Raw genomic sequence first — 11,704 nt, 5'->3', positions numbered from 1 at the left:
CGTTTTTCAAATTTCTTTTTGTACACTTCACATCCACGGTAGCTTGCTACATGATTTTTCCCACAAAAAAGACAGGTTGGCGTTTCATCATTATTCTTCGGACAGGAATTACTTCGGTGGCCATCGCCGCACTTACAACATCTGATTTCGTTTGTACATAGGTGCTGGGAGTGCCCCCACTCCTGGCATCTGAAACACTGCAGTGGCCGCTTTTTCGGGCTGTATTTTTCAATTCGAACAGTCAAGCTGAACATACAGTTCATCTGAAAAAGTACTCGCTTCGGCAGTGCATATACTAAAATTGGAACGATACAGAGAAGATTAGCATGGCCCCTGCGCAAGGATGACACGCAAAATCGTGAAGCGTTCCACATTTTTTACTTTTTTTCGGTCCATCGTCCTCGTACGTGTAGGTTGCGTGACATGAGCGCTCCGACGGAAGCGAGTACCCCAGCCGAAGACGGCGCACGGATGGATACTAGTGATTCATCAGCGGCGACTACCACTACAGAGAGCTGCGTCGGACTTCCCTCGCACACTCAGATTGATGAAACGAATATGGATTATTACCGTGAAAAACTAATGGATTTGGAAAAAGAAATAGATGGAATTAAGACAGCGATGAAAGCGTGCCAACGTCTTCGACCAGTCTCGGATCCCGACACCATCACGGATATTATGAAGAAGAATCTGCTAACTCTCCAAGGACAAGCGGCGGATATTAGAAGTAAGTGCGATTTTTCTTGTTTTTCAGGCATTGTCCCCCCTGTTAACCCTAATCTTAAACGGAAAAATTTTGAAAACAAAAGGAAAAATAATAGTAACTCTGCTTTAATGGATAGTGATGGATTTAAAATTCCTAGTAAAACTGCTAAACAACAAAAACATGAAAAAATTCCTGTTGTTTTGGAAAATGTTAATAGATTTAATGTGCTTAATGATAGTGCTGAGATTGATAATGTAAACATTATTGCTACCCCAGATGAGCAGGTAGTGCAGCAGCAGCCGACTAGTAGTCACACCCAAACTATCCCCCCAATTATGGTTAACCCTGGATAATTAACTCACGAGGCTTTTCTAAAAGATCTAGCTTTGAAAACGGAGGCTAAGTTCTTAGGAAAAGTGAACGGGGAACTTCTGAAACTTCTGCCCAGGACAGCTGACGATCACCGGATGCTTACGGCATTATTTCTGGAAAAGAAAGTGGAGCATTATATTATAAGTGCAAATTACGCTAGACCCATAAAAGTGGTTATTAGAGGTTTATCCATAACCACAAATACAGATGATATTGCCGGCGCCCTTACTGCCAAAGGATTTGGAATTAGCAAAGTAACCCAGCTCACACGACGACGAACTAAAGCCCCAATGCCTCTCTTTTTGGTGCAGGTTATTAAAAATGAAATTGCAGAGGAAATTTATAATGTCAGTGATTTATTATTTTTCGCGGTCACGGTGGAAAAATACATCTCAAAAAATCAGGTGCCACAATGTTATAATTGTCAAAAATGGCACCACTCATCAGATAATTATCATTTTGCCCCACGTTGTGTGAAATGTTCAGAAGAGCATAACACGATGGACTGCCCAACGAAAGGAAAAATGGAGGAACCGAAATGTGCCAACTGCCTAAAAAACCACGTGGCTTCCTACCGCGGCTGCGAAAAGTTTCCCAAAAATAAAATCAATCCCCCAAAAAAGGATAATATGGTAAAAAAAGGAATCTCTTTTGCAGACATGCTGAAAAACCAGGCGAATTTATTCGCAGAAAATCCGACTATGCCAGTCCTTAAATCGGCTTCTGCTGCACATAGTAAAAACAGTGAAAGCATTAAGTTGACTGATCTGAGTAATGCATTAAAAAATTTAAACATGTCTAATGTAAACAAATCTGTTGAAAATGTTTCAAGTGATAATCTAGAGAAGCCACAAGGCTCCGAGTTTTTGAGTTTCATGAAAAATATTTCCGAATTTAATAGCATTTTAGGAATTAACAATATAAGATTAATGAATAATGTCTTTAAAACTTATTTACCAAAGTTAAAAGAATTAAGTGACCCGGTTGATAAATTATTTATGTTCTATGAAATAGTAAATGAAATTCACAACAATGTATCAGCAAAACCATAATATGCATTTAACTTGTGTTACCTGGAACGCAAATGGATTGCTCCCAAAAGCTTACGAGCTTAAGGAGTTTTTACATGAAGTTTCCCCTGATATTGTATTCCTACAAGAACACATGCTTGGCCCCCAAAACTACTTCAGAGCCTGCAACTACGTGACGCATCGCTGGGACAGACCGACAGAAGGCAGATATGCTCCAAGAGGCAACGCAAGAGGAGGGCTGCTTATTTTAATCAAGCGCTCCATCCCTCATCATGCTCTAACATTACCACAGCTTTTAGCAGTTGAAGCCCTAGCTATTACACTCACGCCAAACACTTCACGACCAATCACACTCATCTCCACCTATTTCCCAATACACTCACCTACAAATTCTGTCAAGACAGATTTGCAAACCTTATTAAACACAAACAATCGGGTCATCATAGGTGGAGATTTTAATGCACACCACTGCGAGTGGAACTGCTGGGATTTTAACCAACACGGAAAAGTCATTCACACCATTGCCCAAGCGGCCAATATTCACCTCGCAGTTCCGGAAAAACCAACACACTATGGGATAGGTAGACCGTCAGTCATGGATTTCTTTATCTTAAAAAATATCAATCCACCCAGTTATGTAGAAAGTCTGACGGAATTATCATCAGACCATAACCCAGTAATGATGGAAATTACTACCGACTCCTATAGTACACCACACAAACGAGCCCTTATTACAAACTGGGCAGGATATGCCAAAGCTCTCAACAACACGCAGTACCCTACCCACACGATACAGACGAGGGATGAGTTAGACGCTTTCACGGAAGAGCTCACTGATGAACTACATGATGCTTTGCTGAAGAACAGTAAAACTGTGAGAGAAGATAAACGGTACAAGAACAAGATACTTAGAGAAATGATCAGACGAAGGAACCACATCCGTAAGCAGTGGCAGAAATTCAGATGCCCTACGGACAAAACACTCTTAAATCAACTGAACCAGCAAGTCAGGACTCTACTCGAAAAACATGCACAACTTGACTGGGCCAAACATTTGGAATCACTTTCCACGGATGATAATTCCCTGTGGAACGCTGTTTCTAAATTCAAAAGACGCAACACTAATATTCCGCCCATTAACGGCCCCAACGGGATCGCTTACACTGATTTTGAGAAAGCTGAGTCTATTGCAGATCACTACGCTTCTCAATTTCGCACTCACAACATATCTAACCCCCAAACAGAACTCACAGTCGCATCACTCATCACACAATTCCAAACAAAACCACACACAAACAACACTCCTTTAATCATGCCATCAGAGGTTATTAGTTATATCGAGAAGAGAAAAAATCGAAAAAGCCCTGGACTCGATAAAATCAGTAATAAAATGCTCAAAGAAATGGGAGTTAAAATGATATGCAAATTCACAAAACTACTGAATGCCATGCTCCGCCTCCAGTATTTTCCGACCAACTGGAAAACAGCTATCATTTCGCCAATTTTAAAACCAGGAAAAGATCCTACCCTGGCTACTTCATACAGACCGATCAGCTTACTATCAACACTCAGCAAAATTGCAGAAGCAGTTATCCTAAAAAGAATTGAAGACTTCTTAACGGACAACAACGTCCTTATACCACAGCAATATGGATTTAGAAGGAAGCACTCCACGACCCACCAACTCTACAGAGTCACTGAAATGATCGCTGACGGCTTCCAGAGGAGGCAAATCACAGGAGCTCTCTTTCTCGATATTTCGAAAGCCTTTGACTGTGTATGGTTACAGGGCCTCACTTACAAATTACTCACTCTGGGATTCCCAGACTACATCATAAACATCATCAATTCCTATCTATACGATAGACACTTTGTCGTTCGATATAACAATACGCACTCCACACGGAAAGTAACTCTAGCGGGTTTACCTCAAGGAAGTTTACTTTCGCCCACATTATTTTCAATTTATACGAACGACATCCCACACCACCCCAACACTACACTCGCACTTTATGCAGACGATACTGCGATCCTATACCAAGATGCGTCCATGGCCGCAGTCGTACATACACTACAAGAACACATCCATGCATTAGAGTCCTGGATGATAAAATGGAAAATTAAAACAAACCTGGAAAAATCCGAAGCAGTTTTCTTTACAAAAAAAAAAGAATCGTCGATCTGAACATCACCCTTCAGATGTATGAAGTCACCATCCCCTGGGTTAAGCAAGTCAAATACCTTGGTGTCATTTTGGACCAAAAACTCACATGGGCCCCACACATCACACATATCCTGTATAAGTTTCGGGGAACTAAAGCATTACTCAACCCCCTAATTGCCCGAAACTCTGTTTTATCTATTCATAACAAACTTCATGTATTCAGATCCATGCTGCGACCAATTATTACTTACGCCTGTCCCGTCTGGTGTTATGTCTGTAAAACGCACATGCAAAAAATCCAACAATGCCAAAATATTACACTAAGAAGAATTACTAACAGTCCCTGGTATTTTAGAAACGAAGCCATACACAATGAATTGAATATTGACAGCATAAGTATCTGTATTGCCAAAATTGCAAAAAAATTTTTTACCAATATCGAAAAATTCAACAATAGCTCCATCCCCAGATTGACCTATGACTACACAATTGAGGAAAACAAAAAGAGACCAGGAGCTGTCCTCCGACACTTATTATAGTTTGTCAACCAAATTTTAATTTAACTTTGCACACCTTTTTCAATTTATATCTCTTCACTAGTACGACCGTAAACAATAGTTATTTAGCCACAGACTATCTCAGAACATGGTCCTTTCACTTTATTGCATTCTGCATAACTTTAGCCTCATATTTTAAGTATAATTAGTTTTGTAACTCTGATATCTTATTCACAGTGCTGACATTAAAACATACCTCCAATAAGTATCTACTTTAGCTCAGTCCAGCCCCCAACCAATGCCTGACAAACAAGATTGTGCACTTTCTTTCCAGACCAATCATTGGCGCACGTGACCAGTAGCTCCTCCCTCCACCTCTTCGACCATCTCTATGCCACTCCACCGACATTTGAGTGTCGGACGTCGTAGAAGCAGCAACACTTGGGCCTTGCTCCCCTGATACGAACGCGACTAAATGCCCGTAGCGTTTATGCGAAAGGCTCATTCAACGTACATCACGCCATACTGCTTATCAGGAGGAATTCTCCTCGCCCAAGTATTTATGCCATGATATGACAGAAAAAGATATGCAACTAGAACGGGATATACACAGGATACGGCTTTCCAGCCGAGGAGCCTGATGAAGTGTCCAGCACCTGAGCCTTCATCTGAAAAATTGCATTCCCTGCACCGTTGCGTTTCAGCTCGATGAGCCAGATCGGCAGCTTCTCCGAATTGAATTTCTTGCTTCGACTAAATTGCTTGACTTTGAGTACGGGGAATTTTCTCCGGACAAGATCGTTATAGATAGATTCCTCGGTAATTTTTGTCGGCAAGTTTTTCATGATGACTTTCAGTGGTTTTTCGTTATCTGTTTGAAACGTATGGAATGGGATATCATTGGTCTTCAGAAATTTCAGGGCACTCTTATAATCCGCCATAACTTTGGTGTAAACATAGATCAGTTTTCCCTTCATGCTTGCTTCAATTTCTTCAGTACAGACTTCCCTTAAGTCTCGTTCAACTATAAGCCAATCCACCAGATCCTGCTTGAAAACAATTGGGGGTGGTTTTTCGTCTACGGATTCATGTTCGGGCTCCTGTGCAGTCTCTTTCAAAGTATCGAATCGGTTTTCGGTGGAAATTTCCATTTTTTCCGTGTTCAGGGGTTGCCGCGCCGTCTTCTTAGGTGATACCCACGGGGTTTCCTGCGGTTTATTTCCTTCCAGCTGAGATGTAGTTCCTTGAGGTTTTTTCGTACAGCAAATAGGCCAATTCTCACCATAGAGATGTTTACCCATGCGCACAGCAAGCTGGGGATACTTTCTGATCACCTGTTTCGTTTCCTCTTCAGACAGTTTATTAAGTTTGGCCAAAAGTTCTTCATCTGTATCAGAGTTCAAGTCAAATTCGATTTTCTTTTTCTTCACCTCCCTTACAGGTGACTTGAGAAAATCCTCCTTCCTAATTGGGAACTGCGCTGATCTTACGGAGAAGCGGGAGTGGTCTGATTCCATGTCGTCATCCGATGAGTCTACGTTTGTCCTAAAGAAGGACATTTTACTGTACCCAAAGGTACCTGCAGAGAAAAATTTTCAAATGTAGAAATACCAGCTCAAAGCAACAAAAGACTTAACCGCCCGCCTACGGGACTGGGACGGTAATCAGAACAGAGAATCGAGATAGCTCAGAAATCATCCACTCCAAACTCCCTCCAAAACTTCCATCCAAAAAAACTCAAAAAAAAAAAAAAAAAAAACTCCCACTCCAAAAAAAAAACTCTTCTTGCTTGATGGTGTATTGCATTCATATTTCGTGGTCTGTCAAACCTGTACATTACATAATTATTAATGCTGAATTTCTTGTTTGGGTCATCCCTCAGGGGGCTCACTTTTGTGAGTACGGGTGTGGCAATCCCGAGGTACCCTAGCCCTTCAGGGGATCATCTTCTTGGTGAGACGGGTGTCACGATCCTGGAGCCCCAGTGATCTATCCTCTTTTCCGTCTCCTCTCCTCTTGGCTGGATCTTTTTCCCTTCCCTTCTCCCTTGTGGTTTCTCTCTACGGAGTTTGGGGCTCGTCACGAGAGGCTAGAACAGACCTTGTTTCTAGTTTTCAAGTGGCGAGAAAACTGCCCACGTGTTTGCCGTGCGTGGAGACCCGTGTCGCTGGAAAGGAGGGTCCTGGTAGTTGAGGGGCGAGGTACTGTCCCCAACACACTGCTTTGGCCTCTGCTTCAGCTAAACGGGAGGCACCTTAGTCGTCCTCACGGGTGTCAATCGGCTGGTCACTAGTCCTTGTGTCAGTGGCTTGGGGTCAAGCTCTCGGGAGTACCTGCTTTCGGGAAAGCCGACTGTGGGGCTTCAGTTTGCGTATAGGTCCGGCTAGCCCTAACACAGGAATCTGTGTTCCCTTGTTGGGGTCCGTGGTGGGCGGGGCCGTCGGACCCGAATCTTTTCTATTTTCAATATGGCAAATACACATATTTTTTTATTAAAAAACTTTGAAGTCACTCCAGTCTCTCAACCTAGTTCTGAAACATCTACTACTAAACCAATCATTCAACCTAGTTCTGAAACATCTCCTACTAAACCAGTCACTCAACCTAGTTCTGAAACATCTACTAATAAACCAATCATTCAACCTAGTTCTGAAACGTCTCCTACTAAACCAGTCACTCAACCTGTCGCTCAACCTAGTTCTGAAAATTCTGCAAAAAAATTACGGACAGATGCAAATAAAAAAAATCATAACAATAGTCCCCGTTTCCTAGTAATCTCTAGTCCTTCTGGCGAAATGCATAAGATGTCTCCTTTCGTAATAAACAAATACATCCAGTCTTGTATTGGTGAGCCGAGAAACATAAAGCGTCTCCGCTCCGGAGACTTGCTTATTGATACACACTCAGCCACCCAGTCTGCTTCTTTACTTCAGATTACTAAACTTGGGCAAGCGAATGTCACTGTAACACCCCATAAGTCACTGAACTATTGTCGTGGTGTAATCTCAGAATTCGACCTTCTGTATGTTTCTGAAGAAGAGATCGCTTCTGAGTTATCCGAACAAAATGTCTGCGGTGTAAGGCGGATCAAGATACGTAAAGAAGGTAAGTTGATAGACACGAAACACGTGATCCTTACCTTCAACACGCCTGATCTGCCTAAGAATATTAAGGCCGGATATCTAAATATTCCTGTAAGACCTTATATTCCAAACCCTATGCGATGTTTCCAATGCCAGCGTTTCGGCCATTCTAAGACGTCTTGTCGTGGCAGCCTCACATGCGCCCGATGCTCACAGATTGGCCACGATTCTGATAATTGTACCGCTGCGCCTTTATGTATAAATTGCAAGGGTGACCACCCAGCATTTTCTCGCTTGTGCCCAAAATGGAAATCGGAAAAAGAAATCCAGACTGCAAAAGTTACTAGGAACATCTCTTACGCCGAAGCCAGAAGACTAGTCCAGAGCACACAGCTTCGACCAAATTCATCATACGCCAGTGCTGTTAAATCATATCGTACAGTCGCCACCCAAACATCAATAGGCACACAGACCCTACCAAATAAAACCCAACCGTCTACATCCAACAAGAAAAAAGAAAATGCAACTCATATAGTACAAAAGAAAGAAACAATTATTCAAAGTAAGCCGAAAACTGCCACACAAAAAATATCAAATAAAAATAGAAGTCGCAGCAATAGCTCTCTTGATGACATGATTTCTGAATCTGCGGATTCAGACTTTATGGAAGTGGAAGAGGGTCTGGAATTTCCCAGGCATCTACTTCCACGAAAAACAAAAGAACAGCACAGGAAAAACAAAAACCATTCATAATGGCCACCCTCGTGTCATGGAACTGTCGCGGTTTCCACCGAAATTTGCTTGACATCAAATCTATAATAAATGTGTACCATCCTGTGTGCTTCGCAATACAGGAAACAAATCTGAAACCAGAACACCATGCAAAACTTCGGAGGTTTTCTTTCGTCAGGAAGGATAACCTTGCAGGTGAGCGTGCCAGTGGAGGAGTAGGTCTCCTCTCCTCACTGGATTCATTGAAAAAGCTTATGATAAGGCATGGAGATACGGTATACTCCGGGATCTTCACGAGAGTGGCTTGCGCGGCAACCTACCAATTTTCATTCAAAATTTCTTGAACACTAGAACTTTTCAAGTAAGAATTGGCTCTGTTTTTTCGGATGTTTTTGAACAGGAAGAGGGTGTGCCTCAAGGCTGTGTGCTCAGTGTAACCCTGTTTAGTTTAAAAATAAATTCTGTACTAAAAGAACTTCCTCCCACCATCTTGGGATCTCTATATGTTGATGATCTGCAGATTAGCTGTCGAGGAGCAGACATGAGATATGTAGAGAGGCAACTGCAGATGGCTCTGATTAAGATCCAAGAATGGTCAGACAAACAGGGATTTACATTTTCGAAACAGAAAACTGTCTGCGTGCACTTTTGTAGGAAGCGAGGTCTCCATCCTGAACCTGAGTTATACTTGAATGGTACAATTATTCCAGTTGCGCCTGAAGTAAAATTTTTAGGAGTGACGTTCGACCGAAAATTGACTTTCCTTTCTCATGTTTTAAACCTGAGAAAGAAGTGCCTAAAAACACTAAATATTTTAAAAGTGTTGGCGAACACCTCCTGGGGTGCAGAGCGTTGCTCCATGCTTCGCATTTACAGAGCGCTTATCCGCTCTAAACTGGACTATGGCTCAGTTGTTTATGGATCCGCTCGGTCATCTGTTTTGTTAAAACTGGATCCTGTTCACCATCAAGGTCTGCGGATTTGTTCAGGAGCTTTCAGGACTTCTCCTGTGCAGAGCCTGTACGTTGACTGTAACGAACCGTCACTTTATCTGAGGCGTGAGCAAATGTCCCTCTTGCAATATTTTAATATTCTATCCCAACCTGAACATCCCAATAAGCTGTGCTTACTTGATAATGAGTGTAACACATTATTTGAAACACGTCCATCCTGTGTTCCTACTTTCCCTTTAAGAGTTCGCCCTGTCATTGAGGAACTCTCCCTCTCTGATATGCACCCCCAAGCAGTACAGAATTTTGAAATTCCACCTTGGGAAAATTCACGGATCCAGCTTCTTGATGTTTTTAAACATCACGTAAAGGCGAGCACTAACGAGATCGTTTACAGACAAATTTTCGCTGAGCACAGGCACAAATATAGCAGTTATTATCCGATATACACAGATGGATCAAAGTCAAATGATCATGTGGGGATGGCTTTTGTATTTGAAAATTACATAGAGGGCAGATGCCTGCACCATGCTTTCTCTGTCCTAACATCTGAACTAACTGCAATATATTATGCTCTTTTGTACATCTCAAAGCTCTGCCACAAAAAGTTCATAGTTTACACAGACTCGTATAGTGCTCTTAAATCCTTGGAAGCTTTTCCCAACGCTCAGAATCCTGTGGTAGTGGATGTTCTCAAAATTCATAGAAATTTAATGATACGAGGATATGAAATCCTGTACTGCTGGGTTCCCGGGCATACGGGAATAAAGGGAAACGAGCTTGCAGACATCGCGGCAAAATCTGCTGTCGAACTGTCCAGTCGCCTTATCCCTTTTAGAGACATCTGCTGTGTCATCAAGGGAAAGATACGAAAAAAATGGCAGCAAATTTGGGATGTTCAGCATCACAACAAGTTGAGAAACATCAAACCTAGAATTGAGCATTGGGATTTTGCTGGAAATCGTAAAGAGGACGCTCTTTTGACTCGACTCAGAATTGGTCATACCAGAGTTACACATAGCTATCTTCTTAAAGCTGAAAATGAGCCTGTTTGTTTTAATTGTAATGTTTGTTTATCTGTTCGTCATATTTTAATTGAGTGTCCATGTTTTAATAGTCTTCGCCAGAAATATTTTAATAGCTGTGACTTACCTCTCGACCGTTTAATCGGAAGAGAGGTCAATTCTAATTTATTTTATTATTTAAAAGAGATTGGGTTTTATTACCAAATGTAATTTGTTTTGAAGACTGTGTCTTGAATGTTAATATGTGCTTTTAACACTAAAAGTGCACTAAAAGTGCAAAATGGCAACAGAGATGGTGAACAGATGGCAAGATCGAGAGCGTGGAATGTCCTTGAAGGCTCATGGAAGTATGTATCTTGCCCATTATTTAGGAGACAAAGGCTGTGATCTTCGATCATCTGCTCAATTTGTCTTCCTCGGCAATTTGTATCTTTGCTACCCCAGAGTGGACTATGGCCGTTAAAATCTCCTATTATAATATGATGCTCAGGCAGCTGCTCTATTAGATTATTTAAATCTTGCTGATAAATGTGCTCATTTGGAGGCAAATACAAAGAAACAAATGAAACAACAATATCAAAATTTGAGTAGCGACAACTTGGAGGGATGTCGTCAAAGGAAGTACATTTGAGGGATAATCCAGTGAGGAGTGAGTGAGTGAGTGAGTGATTATGGCGCAAAAACCAGAGATGATTATGACGCGCCAAACAAAAGATGAGATGTTAATATGAGACTTACCTCTCGACCGTTTAATCGGAAGAGAGGTCAATTCTAATTTATTTTATTATTTAAAAGATATTGGCTTTTATTACCAAATGTAATTTGTTTTGAAGACTGTCTCTTGAATTTTAATATGTGCTTTTAACCTGTGTTTATATGACTTCATCCTCTGGATTTGGTACATTTATCTACTTGTTTTTATTTATTGAATTTTAATGTCATCAATTGTAATCATCCCATCTTGTGTTTGGCGCGTCATAACCATCTCTGGTTTTTGCGCCATAATCACTCACTCACTCACTCACTCACTCTCTTGTTTGGGTCAAGCATGTGTTCTTGTATGAAGATGATATTGGGGCTATACTCATTTACGAAGTCTCTTAACTCAGTGAGTTAATGAAAGAGGCCGTTTGCGTTCCATGTA

The 11,704-nt window shown here is 41.5% G+C and overlaps 1 non-coding gene across 1 annotated transcript; it reads left to right on the top strand.

Annotated features, from left to right (window-relative positions):
• Positions 1 to 271: 271 nt before the first annotated feature.
• Positions 272 to 378, top strand: LOC146994506 (U6 spliceosomal RNA). The gene has a single exon (XR_015044310.1). It is a non-coding gene; the product is annotated as a U6 spliceosomal RNA (small nuclear RNA).
• Positions 379 to 11,704: the final 11,326 nt, after the last annotated feature.

Source organism: Stegodyphus dumicola, chromosome 11, assembly GCF_044657685.1.
Source record: "Stegodyphus dumicola isolate Sdum_Otavi_A_Nest chromosome 11, ASM4465768v1".
Taxonomy (NCBI): domain Eukaryota; kingdom Metazoa; phylum Arthropoda; class Arachnida; order Araneae; family Eresidae; genus Stegodyphus; species Stegodyphus dumicola.
This window is presented reverse-complemented; position numbering and strand designations above follow the sequence as displayed.